At 40.4% G+C, this 17,403-nt stretch overlaps 1 protein-coding gene across 1 annotated transcript in view; it reads right to left on the bottom strand.

Moving 5' to 3' along the window:
- LOC308089586 (transmembrane protein 132C) overlaps positions 1–17,403 on the bottom strand; it is a gene marked incomplete at its 5' end in the record, with an annotated part of 217,603 nt that overhangs the window by 142,421 nt on the left and 57,779 nt on the right. The window lies entirely within an intron of this gene.

Genomic DNA, 17,403 nt, shown 5'->3' with positions numbered 1-17,403 from the left:
AATGGAAAAGTGGACAAAATCGTATCCAACAATAACAAAATATGTTTTGGGTCTGAGAGGCTAAGTCTCATCAAACGGTGGTCCGCGGCTCAAATGCCAAATAAATAATGGACCTTGATGTGAAAAAGGTTGAAAAGCACTGAGTTAAATTAACACTGAGGATTTTCCCGTGGCCAAATGCACATCAAACTAGGGTTCCTTGAAATGAAAAAGGTTGAGGATCACTGCAATAGGGGAGTCGCTAATGATGATTCTCTCTGAACAATCAGTAGTCTGCAGTGTTTCACATCACCTTTTGGTATCACCTCAGCTTGGAATCTGGACAGAGGTGATACAAGTTACCAGGTAACTGTTGTCCAATGGAAAACCAAAAAAGGCGAGTATAGTGTACTGTATGTGGCTCTCTTGCCATCTAATGATAAATGGATAGCCCCCCCCCCCCTTCAGATGCAATTTTTTCACCAAGACTCCCAACTAGTATGTACGAGGCAGGTGATAAGACCCCCCATGGAGCCCAGCAGGGCTGTGTGCAGCGAGATCTATCCATGCACTCTTCTGCTTTCTGTTTTCCTTTGCTACTGCCATTTCTCTCCGGGTCCAACTTTTGGCAGGAGTGTTTGTTAACAGGGACCTCATAGTCACCTGCTTGCGAGGGCCACAGATGCGCCTCTGATCCAATCTGCCAGCTAATAAAAAAGTGAGAACATAACGGGATAAATTCCAACAGGCAAGCTCAGCAGAAAAGATGGCACAGGTTGGGATACCTTGTGGTGGGTGCCACGAGCTGCTTTATTGAAAACGTGAGAAGAATTCTTAACCCGGCCCCCCAAAAAAGTAACTCTGCAACGTTCACATGTGCTGTGTTTCAGTGTTCATTTCCATGACCTAAATGTGGTCATGGAAATTGCAATCGAGGATAGAAAATGGAAAGGAATCGCTGATTCTACTGCCCCAGAGTTGTTGCACGGCTTGCAGAACCTGGCAGTTATTCAAACTCATCCAAGAAACTGTAGCTGTTTGATATTTTAATGGAACGAAGGGTCAGTTTGATTTGGAAATTGCATAAGCACACATTGCTGGTTGCCAAATCATACTCACACTGTACAATTCGCAGTTTAAATATCAGCAAACTAGAGCTAAATTACTTCTGTCTAAACAGAGGCCATTTGACGAGATTTTGGTTTAATACATATTTTAGTCACACACTTAGACTTAACACTTATTTAGTTAATTGTCTAATTTCTATGGTGAATCTATCCGAGTTGAAAAGCTATTTCATAAAATGAAGGCAAGGCTTCAATGGCAGCCAATAAATGAGTAGGCATTTTGTGGGTCTTTCATCACATTATTCCTCCCCGTAGAGTCAGGCCAATAGCTGCTGATTCAGTCCCCTGTTTATAGTCAATGATGATGGCTTTCAAATGAGATTGCACCATAATGGATTGGGTATGAGTGTCAAAGACCACAGAGAGTGATCTTTATGTTGTGGTCTTATATATCTGATATAAGGGTGCTCGCTCGCTTGGCACGAGCCAGCTACTGTACAGGAGGAGTAAATGCACTGCTGTCCATGCTACGCCATGAGCAGTTCGCTATCTAATTCTATTAACCCATTAAGACCGGGAACGCATCTGTGTCATTTTAAGATTTCTTTGGCTATTCAAAAATAGCAGATATAGATCTGCTATTTTTTTTTAAATAAATTGTGAAAATTTGTGCAAATCTTTGAATATATACATATACATTTTTAACTCAAATCTAATCTTGCTTCTGGGGGTCCCTGGAACAAAATATTTTGAGATGGGGGTGTCCGCGGACAAATATATATCATTTTGCGTGGTCCTTGACATGAAAAAAGTTTGAGAACCACTGATATTATAGCAACATACGTTCTTTTCGAAGGATTTAGAAGACATTTGTATTATCCCCAGAAGCAAAGATTTGAGTTACAAATGTTCACTTTAAAAAAAGATATATATATATTCAAAGATTTGCACACATCTTCACTATTTTATCTAAAAAATAGCAGATATACAAGCTCATAGCGTGGCACCCAAAGAAATCTTAAAGTGACACAGATGCGTTCCCGGTCTTAATGGGTTAATACCTTTATGGGGGCATGTTATAGCTTTTCTGTGTTGCTTTAGAAGGGGACAAGATTTAAGCATGTGTAGGGGATTGAACTTTAAGTCTGGTCTCTTTCTGTGCAGTAAGAATCCCCCCACCACACATACACACACACACACACACACACATAAAATCAAAGAAAGCTCTATAAACTGCGAGCAAGCAATAAATCGGGCCTGAGTTTAAAGCACGGTACTATATCAGGCCTGGGCCACGTAGTAAAAGTCACTCACCTGCGGCAGGGCACTGGATCATCAGTCGTCACTCAACGCAGGTACATGCTGATGAGTATTATGCATTACTAGCCATACAGAGGAGAATCGTTCAAATGTGCAGGTAATATTAATACAACTATACTATTAGGTTAATCATTGTTATAAAAGCATTATCAATTAGTTGAGGGATTCTGTGACGGGCACAGCTGGCATGTTAATCCAACATTTACAGTAATATACGTGATAAAACAATTCTATGAAAAGAAATGACTAAGAATAACCCCACCGACCGCACGCGCACGCGCACACACACACACACACACACACACACACACACACACACACACACACACACACACACACACACACACACACACACACACACACACACACACACACACACACACACACACACACACACACACACACACACACACACACACACACACACACACACACACACAAATGTATTCAGAGTAAAAATAATCCAACCGTTACAGCAGACTCCAACTAATTCAAAAGTCAAATCTGTGGAAGAGAACACACAGAACTAAAGTGCACCTTTCACCTTGTCTCTTCCACTAGATTACACCTCAGTGGGCCGAGTCTGACCACTAACCTGTCCAGCAGGGCTAAAAGGACATGCTAGAACTGTGTCTCTCTAGCCCCCCTGGGGTTTTTACTGCATGCAATATTACACAATATGTGTCGTGCGCAATCAATAATGCTGTACCCCAAGTGACATCACCATGTGTGGACAGTTCGATTATTTTATCACGTACACTTTTCCACACCTTTAGTTTTTTCAGGCCATCACTGGTTGCATACAGTACATTAATTATTCATTGTCCATTGGAACACATAATGAAGCGTAATGGCAGATAATCTGTTCACTGATGCACTGCCTTTAAAACATGAAGCAAATTGATTCTTCTACAGTAGCTTGGTATTCACGTATAGCATGATAAACAGTAGTAGACATGCACAAACACACACACAATCAAGCTCAGACAGACACACACACACACACAGATTCCACAGATAGCTCAAAGTTTCATTCAAGTGTGCAAGATGTGTATAAACAAATATTTAGTGGAACGTTCTCAGTAGGAAGCAAATTATTAAACGAATGACAATCAGCCATGCTTATCTGTGTGCATGCGCGTGCATGCACCCCACCCACAAACTAGCACCAAAAATGGTACACATAACAGAGCCATGCCTATACAAACACCAATACACACAAGCATGCATGCACATGCACAAATATGTCTGTGAAAAGCTGACACTGTGAATGTCATCATAGCAAAGAAAATTGTCTTTATAACAATGACAAAACAGCACTCAAACAATGTGGTTCTAGTGCCATGTGTCATCATTTCATTGGAATATCTTAAGGGGAGGGCGGACACCATCCAAGAATGCAAGATCATATAAAGGAGTCTTTCGAGACACTTATGAATATGAACACAATGTCATTCTGAAGCCAGAATCTACTGATCGCCATGAAACCTGTGTTTGTGCAATTGAGCAGATTAGTGATCTGGATAAAAATATGTTCATAAACCAGTACCTTTAGCTTTTCTGTTGACTATCCTAATATACAATTTAGAGTGGCGCGCATGCGCGACGGTCGGTGTACGGTGTGCGGTCGGTCTCATACGGGTCCTACCGAGCCGAGTGCAGCCGACTAGAGCCGAGCGAAAACGAAGCGGCGGCCATTGAAATGTGTCCAACAGCTGGCAGCTGCCTCAACGCGGCGACACGGAGCCAGCTCGCCGCAGCAACACGGAGACAGACAGAGGGACACGGAGGGACCAACAAACACAAATCCCCGCGCAGCCGATAGACGGGAGGGGCGCTTTCTTTGACGTATTTAGAGTTACTGGGGCGCGACCAGTTATTTGACTTATTCAGTGATTGTACTCTCTCTTGGCCTGCACCCCCATCAGTGCTGGTGTGCACTCTTTATTCACTTCTTATCGATCCACATAGCTCTCCACAGAACAGAGTGAACATTTTGTGTGGAAAGAAAGTTACAAAGCAAGAAGTGAGGAATAAGCAAGAAGGCATTTCTCCCGTTTCTAAAATGTTGTGTTAATGTATTCACAGATTTTCAAAATGACGTCTTTTTTTGTGTGATCAGGGTGACGTATATGTAATAACACTCTGCTGCAGACAGCTGAACAGTTGAATTGCACCAAGGCATTTAGTAAGGTGATTTTCTTTTGAGTTTCTTTTTAACACTCAACATTAGATACAGTACAGGGCTGTGTATGAGGTGGGGCATTGCAGCCTTATATTTACATTGTGCCCCCTCAGTAAAAAAATATAATATATATATATATATATATATTAGGGCTGCACGATATGGACAACATTTCATATCTCGATATTCATGCCAAATATTTCGATATTGATACGATATATATATATATATATATATATACCTTTCAAATTTCATATTCTATATTTTAAGTGTTGCAACGTCAAATTATTCAAAAAACTGCATAATAACAAGTCAATATCACTCTTAATTTTAAGTGCTATTGGGTTCCCACACTTGTTATTTGATATTCTAAGTGTAGCAACAATGAAAACTTAAAAAAATAAAGCATATCAGTGCCACTCTTAATTTGAATTTCTCTGACCGAAAGTAAAACGCTTACTTTTCTAGGACATATGCTCTTATTTAGAAGGCCGACCGTCCGGAAGTCAAGTGTTTACACTCGTTTGACTTGACGGACATTCTAAGTGAAAGACAAGTCGCGGAAAATCACTGAGTTCAATAAAATGAACGTCAATCAGAAAAATGGACATAAACAGTGAAGCTTTTCATACAGAAGGCTTTAGGCGTTCAGTTGACGTCTAGTAATTCATTTGAAACTAGAAAAAGTGCTCCTCGGAGCACAGGTCTCCGCCAGGTCAGGTAGATTATTGTGGCCTCCTGGTGGCGCTATAATAGGCCAATGTGAAAAGGGTGCCATTTCTTATTAGGCCTTGCACGACAATCGGACACTACATTCATGATTTGAGGCATTTTGTTCCAAAAATGTGGTTTGCTAAATTAGACCTGCTGGTGGCGCTATAACAGGCCAATGTGAAAAGGGTGGCATTTCTTCCTGGGCCAAGTGGGAATCTCTATGGAAAATGTCACGGAAATCGGATGCTGCGTTCATGATTTGAGGCATTTTGTTCAAAATGAACCAATCCTGCAAACTTTGGAAGCCAATCTTAACCAATCAGGATGGAATATGGTAAATCGGACAGATCCGTGATGATCACATGACTATAGAGATACTGTCTACCGATTTGCGTGTTTTTTTGAGAAAATCTGTAGGAGTAATATCCAATAATGTGTTTTGCAAAAGTCGGCCTCATGGTGGCGCTATAAAAAGCAGATGTGAAAAATGCAGGGCAGATGTTTTTCCTTGGCCTCTGGGGAGTGTGCGTGCAAAGTTTCACGCAGATCGGTGCAGTTATAGGGAAAAACGTGAATCGGCCTATTATAGCGCCACCATGAGGCTGTTAGGAAAGTTTTCAAGTGGCATTTCTTCCTGGGCCAAGTGGGAATCTACGTGGAAAATGTCACGGAAATCGCATGCTTCGTTCATGATTTGAGGCATTGTGTTCAAAATGATCCAATCCTGCAAACTTTGGGAGCCAATCTTAGCCAATCAGGATGGAATCTGGTAAATCGGACAAATCCGTGATGATCACATGACTATAGAGATACTGTGTACTGATGTGCGTGTTTTTTGGAGAAAATCTGTAGGAGTCATATCCAAAAATGTGTTTTGCAAAAGTCGGCCTCATGGTGGCGCTATGACAGCCTGATCTGAAAAATGTGGGGCAGAGGTTCTGCTGGGACATCCAGGGAGTGTGTGTGTGCAGTTTCACAGCGACCGGGCCAACGGTGGCGGAGATTAGCTGGTCGCAGACAAGGACGGACACACGGACACACGGACGGACGGTAAAACATACTCTCTCGCCATGCCTTTCGGCCTGGCGGAGACAATGAAAGGCGAGAGCAGCTCCTCTAGCTCTATGAAGCAGCAGGTAGGAGCAGTCTGACACACGCGTGTATGCTCGTCACACAAACACAGCACACACACACACAGTCACACCTGTTCCATGCCAGAGTTGAGCTGGCCTTCAACAAGTTGAAAACAACACCACATGCAGAGAAACGGAGCGTCTCTGTTTCAGTTTCCGCACCCACTACACTACAACAGGCACATGAAAGAGAGGGAGAAACGGAGGGATGGTTTATTTACTGGCTAAAACAAAGGGATGTTGCTCGCTTTAGCAGTGGTCGAGCGGGGGCAATTTATATCGCCCATGTCGTTGCCTTTTGCGATACTGAGATCGCGCGCGTTCATGCCGCGATAACGATACGATAACGATATATCGTGCAGCACTAATATATATTTGTCATTTGCCATTGCCTGGCTGCATGGTGTGCACTGTAGCTCATGGTACCCCAAATAATTTCAGATACACTGTAAGTGATTTAGCTCTGCACCCGGCCTTGATTAGATATGCACATCCTTAAAAGTTACTTCACTGCATTTCTTCATTTGCATATAAACCATCTAATAGCAAGACATAATAATGAATTATCAATGATATGTAACCAGCCTAATTGCCAGCACAATGATACCAGAAAACTAATTATGCTAATGACATCAGCTTATACATTATTTGCATAGTCATTTTTAATGCTCTTGAAACTCATAAGTGCCTTTCCTTTTTTTCCCCTTCATGCGATTCCTTTGAGATGGGAGGAGCAGATATGTAGGAATGTAGAAAGCTCTCTATTCTCTGAGGACATTAACCCTTTAAGACCGGGAACGCATCTGTGTCATTTTTTGATTTCTTTGGCTATTCAAAAATAGCAGATATACAAGCTCATAGCGCGGCACCGAGTGCCACGCTATGTGCTTGTAGATCTGCTATTTTTGAAAATTTGTGAAAATTTGTGAAAATCTTTGAATATATATATATTTTTAAGCGAACATTTGTAACTCAAATCTTTGCTTCTGGGGATTTATACAAATGTCTTCTAAAACAGTTTTTGGAAAAAACTTACGTTGCTATAATGTGGTTCTCAAACTTCTGTCATGTCAAGGACCCCCAAAATGATATGTATTTGGCCGCGGACCCCCATCTCAAAATATTTCGTTCCAGGGACGCCCAGAAGCAAAGATTTGAGTTGAAAATGTTTGCTTTTAAGAACAATATATTCAAAGATTTGCACACATTTTCATGATTTTTCAAAAATAGCAGATCTACAAGCTCGTAGCACGGCACTCTGTGCCGTGCTACGAGCTTGTATATCTGCTATTTTTGAATAGTAAAATACATTTGAAAATGACAGATGCGTTACCGGTTTGAATGGGTTAAAAGGAGTAATTAGACTTGATAAGGCATACAGTTGTGAGTGGGAACACACTGTCACCATCATTCATGCAACACAGCAGGGAAATATCAAATTAGAATCCAAATGTAGGAACACACTGATTAAAAGCACTAATCCTGCCTAATCCAATTTAGTCCACAGTCATCCTCTGGTCTACAATCAGAGAGACGTGCTCGAATCATTTTAAGACATATTATAATTACCAGCGGAAATAGTACCGTATACATCTACACGTTTTCATTGTGTGATATTTTGCGGATCAAAACAAGCTACTGTATTGTGACACCCACTCCTTCCATATAGTGTAGGCCTAGATCCCAGATTCAAGGGATGTATTAGTCATGCTCATGTGTGTGAAATGTTGCTGTGCCAAACTGCACCAAAATGCGCTTACAATCTATACGATATATATGCTCACAGAACGGCTAGCCTCTTACAGAGCCTCGGCGTAAAAAAAAGATCTGTCAGTTGTGAGCGAGTATTTACAGATTAAAGACAGTTGTCCTGGCAGTTTGTCCATTGTTCAGGGCTCTGATAGCCTGAAGGAAAAAAGCTCTTTGCTGTAGCGTTGCTGTAGTGACTTTGTGACAACGCAGACTAAATGGAGGAGATCTCTAAACAACGACACACTGAACATACTGTGGGGGAATTAGATTTCCCAGTATTCCCTGGGGGCGCGAGAAGAACGTGTTATCGTCTTTTATTTCGTTGTTATTTTAATAAGGGAATGCGTTGGGGGGATTGTGTTTTATGGAGCTTTTGTGTGTAATGTTATGCCACGATGTTCATCTGGTTATCTATTGACATGTGTTTTGGTGTGACACTATGACTGTCAGGTGTGTTTGTTTTGATCACCTCCTCTCCATTTTCTCTGTGGTTTTGAGTTGGTAGGTACAGTAGGTGTTAGTGTTTTCGCAAGCTGTTACTGCAAATAAAATAGTTATCCCTAAAAGCCGTTGTCATGGCTACTTCTGCACGTGAGCAAAGCACGGGGTCATTAAAATACTTCATAGCAGGAAGCTGTTGAAGACAGGGAAACAGATCACAGGAGATTTCAGCTTTCAATTTATGCTCCAAAAATGTTATGCAAATTGCATAAAACAGCGTAATTAGTCGAAAATAATGGAAAATCATGATGTTACGTACTGTATCACAATTGTATGATCGTGTAACACCAATTAATTCAAACATCTTTTTTGGTCAGCTGAAATAAGGGAGATTTCTTTCTGTCCTATGAACAGCTATAGTCCACTGAAAGTGAATAAGAAGCGACTGAGAAACCAGAGTAGATGATTGTGGATTTCCTAAAGCTCAGAAATAGCACTGTGTTTTAATTTAAAGCTTGTTGGATTGTTGAAGTTCAAAAGAATAGGATAAAGGTCAGTCTCTCATTCGTCCATCGGGGCAACCCCAGGCAGTACGTCTCTCATACGTCTATAGGCCAACCCCAGGCAGTACGTCTCTCATGCGTCTATAGGCCAACCCCAGGCAGTACGTCTCTCATGTGTCTATAGGCCAACCCCAGGCAGTACATCTCTCATGCGTCTATAGGCCAACTCCAGGCAGTACATCTCTCATTCATCCATGGGGAAGCCCGAGGTTGCACACTGGTGATGTATAACAGCAAAGGTTGAGTCTTAACTCTTTGCCTTAACCCATTAAGGCCTGAGGCCGATTCAAAAAAGTTTTTCCAAATCCTAATCCTAATAAGTTTTCACGATTTTTCAAAAATAGCAGATCTACAAGCTCATAGCGTGGCACTCTGTGCCGCGCTATGAGCTTGTATATCTGCTATTTTTGAATAGCCAAAGAAATCTAAAATGACACAGATGCGTTCCCGGTCTTAATGGGTTAAGAGTTGTATAGATGTTGTCCACACTGTACTCAAAGATACTAATTGGACTGTCAGAGGCCATGCAAATTCTTAAAATGTGTGTGGTTTATACTAGATAGAGGCAATAGTAGTGCTGGAAAGATAATATATGGCTTGTGCTGTTGCTACTGTACTACACTTTGCAACAAAATTCACGAACCAAAGAGATATTCCCATTCCCTCTGGTGGAAATTTTGATACAAAATGCCTCAAAGTGCATGCATTATGTATTTTCTGCATGAATCGCCCCGGTCCAAAATACATCCCTAACCGTGTCAGTTGATAGCTTGGTAGTGCCACATCAAAAAAAGATTAGAGGGGTAAGAGAGATCTCTGTCAGGGTCATACATAAGTTATAATAATGAATGAATATCAAATTAGAATTCAATCCCACACAGTTAACAGCATAATTATACATACTAGACCGGTGCTGGCCTACTCGGGCACCACGCAAGTCGAGAATGATGAATGTTGGGAACGATCAGTGGTGTAAAGTAACGAAGTACGTTTACTGAAGTACTGTACTTAAGTACAATTTTCAATACTTTTACTTCTACTACACTGCATCTCAGAGGCAAATATTGTACTTTTACTCCTCTACAATTATTTGAAAACGTTAGTTACTAGTTACTTTGCAGATATAAATTATTACATTATAAAATATACAAATACATTAACCACTTCAGCCCTATTTTATACATAGGCTATTTGAAAATAGCCAATCTACAAGCTCACAACGCATCGCGACGCATTGTGAGCTTGTAGATCTGCTATTTTCAAACATATTAGTACTTAGTACTTTTGGTACTTTTGGTACTTTAAGTACATTTTGATACCAATACTTTTGTACTTTTACTTAAGTAAATGTTTAATTCCGGACATTTACTTGTAACAGAGTACTTCTACATTGCAGTATTGATACTTTTACTTAAGTAAAACATTTGAGTACTTTTCACTGGGAATGATGCAAGTTGGGAATACATGCTCCGCCCGGTTGTGCAATACCCGTTGCAACTGATGTCAGAGTACTTACAGTACCTGTTGTTACAGTACCCAGTGTGGTACCCGTTACCACAGTACTAATAATGTAACAATTGGCTCGGACGGCTGGCCTATCCGTCTGGGCACCTAGGCTGCTAATGCCGCCTGACAGCGTGTCGCGGGTTCGACTCCCGATCTCGACGACCTTTACTGCGTTTCCCCATTTCCTGTCAGTCTACTATATCTATCAATAAAGGCAAAAAAAAATAAGATTATGTAACAATCAACGGGTTATTTATGTAAATAGTGACTGGCCTACTCTGGAGCAATGCCAGTCAGGAACGATGCAAGTTAGGAATGCATGCACCACCCGTTTATGTAACAGGTTATTGACAAGACTGACAGCATACAAACACAGTCTGCTTGAATAAAAAAATTACAACGATTTTTTGCTCTGGCTCCTCATCTGAAAACAGAGTCGTGGCCAAATTAAATAGATCTGCCACAATAATAGATGATATTGATAAGACCTGGCAGATAGTACTTGCAAGTACTTGCTGTACTTGTTTCAGAGTACCCGCTGTACCCACTGTCAGAATACACAGTCCAGCGGACAGGTCCGGTTGGCCAATCAAGGAAGTCGGTGCCTACACCCCCCCCCCCCAAACACACAAGAGATTTGGTGTGTCCTCCACAGACCCACGGACATTTGTGTTTCTTTTTTTGTTTCTCGAAAACCATTGGTCCGACCGAAATGCCTCTCTCTGCACACCCTCGAGTAATCTGTTACACACGCCAAGTATATATATATATATATCAGAGGTTGCGTTAGTCCGATAATTGCCGGTTTTGACAAAGACCGGAAAAAATAAATCTCTCCGGACATCCTGACCGGTTGACAATGACCCGGCACGTTCAAATCCTCTGCTTTGCAAGCGCGCTCTCTCTCTCTTTCTCTCTCTCACTCTCGCTTAACAGCGTGTGTTAAGTCTCTCTCTCCCAGAAACTGTGTGTTTCTGGGAGAGAGAGAGAGAGATAGAACGAAAGAGTGTGTCACACGCTGTTAAGTTACACCTATTTCCTGTTAACAATAACCAGTGTAAAATGTGCTCTATTGGGAGGTAAATGGGAGACACTTTATTGTGAAGGTACAACCGGAAAAAAGAGTTGTTGTTGCTGCTGCGTAGTCACAATATATTTTAACTCTGGTCTGACGGCAGTCAGACAGAGACCGCGGTCCAGTTATATTAGATAAAGTTGTGTATTTAACAGTCAGTCACGCACAAGTTGTATCATTACGAGTTAGAATATGTCACAGACACTAGGCTACTACAAGGGCACTTGTGAGTAAAGTTGGCAAGTTGCTCTACTACAGTTTAACATGATGAAACATCCAACACAGATGCGTAAATACTCTTCACAACAGCTATAGGCTACTGCAACTGTGGCATCCAGGTGAAACACGACGTTAATCATAAAGGTGGACCTATTTTTAACTCTATGAGGGGGACACGTTAAAACGTTACCACTTTGAACTGAATAGCTCTATGAGGAGACGACAAGATTCTCACAACTCATCAACTTTCCGACGGCTGTCCCAGCCAGACGCACGATGGCATCCACTGCCTAACTATACAGTATAACCTCCTGTGAGTGAGTAGTGGTCTATATTTTATTGCCCTAACAGGTCAGCTGTCAGCTGATTAGAAAATGCGTTCAAAGTCCGCAATTAATTATTGAGAAACCATTACGTACGCAGTGACGCAGCATGCGCAAATGGTAATTAATGTATTTGTGCCAGATGACCCTGCTGCTATATAAAATGTGTATATTAGTATTACTCGTTCATCATGGTTCATGTTCAAATAGCTCAATCCAAAATATAATGCTGTAGGCCTAAGTGTTAGGCTGTATTTACGCATCTGCTTGTAATTAATGGACATTAGGACCGGCAGATTAAAATCCTAGCGCGACCCCTGATTTATTTATTCATTTATTTTGAGTTACTGTACCTTCCAAACTTCATTTTTACCTCTCTACCTATGTATCTGTGTTTCATGCCTTCTGCGGTAGGCATACTGCTATGACACCTGAATTTCCCTTGGGATCAATAAGCGGCTATCTACCGTATCTATCTATAATGCCAGCAAGCTGTAACATGCTGGGCATCAGTAAAGGAACGAAATTGGTTAGATGACTGGTTATTAATAACATGTCAAATTAGCTCTCATTGCAGGAAATGTGTCACATCAAAAGCATTTGAGCATAATTGTTTTGAGGTAGGTGAAAAAATTGAGTTGGGGAGGCAGAGTGGGGATCGGATCTTCTGTATCAAAGAGGCAGCTATGATCAGAATGTTCATATGTGGTGGTGACCCACGTTCATGTTGAATGAAGGGAAAACATGTCAAAACCCAGTATAGAGGCTTTTGCTGCCCCTGCACTGTCATTAAGTGTGCAGACTGAAGAATAATCAAATACACAATACTAAAACAAAACAAAAGGCCAGCGGTGATGGTAAACTAGTTTTGATAAACAAATCCTGTATTCATACAGCAGGTGTACAGACAATAATGTCCAAAACCCTGGCGGGCTGCAGTACACAAATGATAATGCCATTGTGAATATAGAGATCAGAGTATTCATGGCTGGGTGATTAAGCATCCAAACAGATGGACACATGGAGACAGGCTTATCACCTAGGACCACACACATCCATATCAGTGGCTCTCAGCTGGCCAGCCAGGGCCTGAGATGACCACAACTGCCAAATAAAAACACCACAGGCACTGGTAATGTGGCCAGCCTGGCCTGTTCATTTCACTGATGAAAGAGATTAGTTTGAGTTTCTCAGTTTAGGAGGAAAAGAAAATTTGATTGCCTTATCACACCAGGCCAAACAGTGGGTAATTAAATGTTCCACAGGATGAAAATACGTTTGGCAAATTCGATTGTTATTGCTAAACAACTATAGTAAATTGATTGCTTTGAATGAGCTAGACTCAATAGCTTTTGTATAGTGCTAATTTGAAATTATCTCAATTAACAACACTGGCAATGAGTGCTTTGATGAAATAAACCTAGCCCAAAAACAGCTGGCAGCGCAAATGTAAGCACACTAACAAGCTGAAAACAGGTCAGCTTCCTCTGTCATCAATGTAAATTATGAATGCCAGAAGCAATGAAAATATTAAGAAATAGGCCGTCTGGTAAACCAAGAAAAAATGCCTAGAAAATGTCGTTCCCACGTCTGGGCACTACTTTTACAAAAAAAGAAAATCTTATGCTGCTGGTTTTGCTTGTATATTTCTTGATATTCATAATTACCTACCTAACATAGTACATTAGTATACTCAAATGTAAATTTAGACCTTGAAATATAGCAAAGCTTTAAAACAAACAAACAAATTAAATTACACATGATACATTTTGCTCAGCACACATGTCTCATACATGAAACATTTCAGAACCTACTGTGTAATGAGGAAGAAAAATTAAAAAGAGCACTTTGACCCCAAATGGCAGAAATCAATCAAAATGCTGCCCCGCCCCCATAATTTCAAATAATGCCAAACATGGATAGTAGTAGAATAGATGCATTACAGCTGCACACTATGGTACACTATACAATATTTATCACAATACAACAATGTGTTAAGGTCACAGCATGTCTCATGAGTAGATCAGAACCCCCAACATAAATAAATTATATGCAGCCTTTATTTTTTTTACCAAAACATTTTAACAAGGTTTTCTCCTCAATGGGTTGTGTAGACTGTCAATACATGTGTGGACAACACCAAGTTAAGAAATACACTCACAAACCTTTCCAAATGATTTATTGCCATTTGTATTAAAAATAAAATAAAAATGCACCAGTTTTTTGTATTATTTTCATCTTCACTTCAGAAGTAATCAACCTTGCCCTGAGTTATGACATCCGTCAATATGTCATTATTTTCAGCAGACTGTATAAATTCTGTATACAGACCACATAAACCACTATAGGCTGTGTAAACAACATTTTGTGAGGGAAATATTTGTTTGGGGAGAAAATATTTGTGATTTCTGTAAATTGACATAATTTCAAATTAGAACACAAAAAAGTGATTGAGTCTGAAAGAGTCAGTAACAAAGTTTATTGTTAGATATTATGTAACCCTTCTTCCCTTCCAGTTTCTTTGACCAGAGATGCTGTGTTGCAGCAGTTAATGTGGTCTGTATTAAGAATAACGTTGTTTAATTGGCAAAATATGTCATCTGTATTGAGAATAAAGTTGTTTAATTGGGAAAATAATGGTTTACTTAATGTTTCCATTGTTGCTGGCTTTATATTTGACGGTGGAAGCTTGTTAGTGGGCTTATTCTTGTGCTGAAACTGAAATGACTCACTTTAATATCTCAATTATACATTTACAACCTATACATTTGAAAACACTAAAGGTGTGCATAAATGGCCGGCGATGCCTTAGGCTTTCAAATGTAGTCTCACCCTTCTACAATGATAAGTTCTGTCATCTGTAGGCTACACAAAGTGCAAATCAATAACTGACCTTCTTTCTGTCTGATATGCACCATTCAGCACCATGGACAGTGCATGAGTCAGAGTGTAGGAGAGAGGTTATTTTAGTCTGTGGGGATTTTACAGAAAACCTTTTTTTTTTTGGTGTGTCTTTTTCAACTCATCATTGAGGCCAGGCTTCTTCCAGTTGTCATGCCTGTTTCAGTTGAAACAAATTAAACATAGCAAGGGCCGTCTGTCTTGACGAGCAGCTTAACCCATTAAGACCTGAAGCCGACTCTAAAAATGTCTTCTAAATACAAACAGTTTTCTGAAAAACCTATGTTGCTATATCAGTGGTGCTAAAACTTTTTCATGTCAAGGACCCACAAGATTATATGTATTTGGCCGCCAACCCCCATTTCAAAACATGTTGTTCCAGGGACCCCCAGAAGCAAAGATTTGAGTAAAAAATGTTCGCTTTAAAAGAATATATACTGAAAGATTTGCAAAAAAATAAAGATTCTTTCAAAAACAGCAGATCTACAAACTCGTAGCACGGCACAAAGTGACACGCTATGACCTTGTATATCTACTATTTTTGAATAAAAGTATAAAATAATGCTGTTTAGCTCAAATGTAAAATGATACGGATGCTTTCCCGGTCTTAACGTGTTAATGGATTTGACTGATTACATCCATATTATTCAATCATACCACACAAACAGTTAAAGTCCAGTTGGTCAATTGGAATGGAATCTGCTAAATCGGACTAATACAGCTTGATCACATGACTCCAGAGATAATATGTACCGATTTGTGTGAGGTTTGGACAGAATTTGTAGGAGCAGTACTCCTTTAAGGTGCCACCATGAGGCCAATTTGACAAAATTGGTGGGTGGCCACACAGGCATTTTGTGCAAAACAGGCCCCGTCATTCGGAATGGATCCTAAAAAATCTGACAGATACAGTAGGTCTTGATCATGTGACAACAGACAGTAGCAAACTCACAGGAGCAAAAATAGAATTATTAGTAATGGCCATGAGGCCTCATTACTAATAATATCAGAGCCTACTAATACTAAAAAATCACAACACATCAACCGGGAAGAGGTCTGAAAGTGAGCATACTTCATTTTATGGCAAAATTATGTGTACATTAAAAAGTGTACACATAAAATATAAGTAACGTCTTACCTTAACATTAACTAGAATGCATTGTATCTAACCACAGGCAATCAACCCATCAATGGGTAACAACAAGGTTTCAAATAGTCAATGCCACTCTGAGATTTGACAGTTTCACAGCCATTAGCATGAGATGAATCTGTCATCACTCATGGTGGACCTCTCGTGATGAAAGTTGAGAGTGGTGCTGTTGCAGCCATCTGAAATGACTTCATCACCTCGGAGAATGCCACACAAACAATGTGTTCAATTCTGCGAGAGCTGTCAAGGTGATTGTGTCCTCATTTTCATCTTCCTTCAGCTCAAGCTCAAGGAACACTGTGTTGCACTGGGCTTTGAGCAGGGTGATGTCTATTAGTTTGTCGTACAGTTAGACACACTTTTCCATCATAGTCAAGTTCAATGAAATGGAATGAAGAACAATCAAATGCCTGGATTGCTCCTCGGCAATCAGTACTCTCCTCTGGGAGGAGCAGCACAGCAGGGACTAAGCAAAGCAAAATGTATGTTTTCCTAAATGTGGCATGAATTTCACCAGATGCATTTTTTCCCCCCGGCTGAAAACGCCAAGGCGCTCACCTAAATCCAAAAGCCGGAGTTGAGCATCTTTACGGGTGACACCCGCTACCTTGGTTGTTTGTTTATTTATGTATTTAAATATTCATTATAACAAGCAAGTTTTAATATTGACCAGGGATTGCCTTACACAACTGACGCCCATGCTTCTTGGCTGTTTTTTATGTTACCTGTGTCCGGACATGGCAGATTTTAAATACTGTATTTGTCCAGGCTATCGAGTATGTTACATTCCAAAACAGTTATTCAGCATGTGGCTTCTATTCTTTTAAATGGGTTGACAAACTGTCCAGACCCCTCATCACACAATCTCAATATGGTTTAGAAAAATGTGTTCTAAACCAGCATTAACAGACTCAGCCATTACACTAATGGACATGCATTTTAATTAATTGTGTTAATTATCTAAATTACTTAGACTCATCCACAGAGTCTAATTAATACCTATGTGAAGCTTCAGTGAACTTCGCCTATTCCAATAGATAAAGATGTGCTTTCCCTGTTTCGCTGTAGAATGGTT

The sequence above is a fragment of the Gymnoscopelus braueri genome (assembly GCF_963280865.1).
Source record: "Gymnoscopelus braueri genome assembly, chromosome: 7".
Taxonomy (NCBI): Eukaryota; Metazoa; Chordata; class Actinopteri; order Myctophiformes; family Myctophidae; genus Gymnoscopelus; species Gymnoscopelus braueri.
This window is presented reverse-complemented; position numbering and strand designations above follow the sequence as displayed.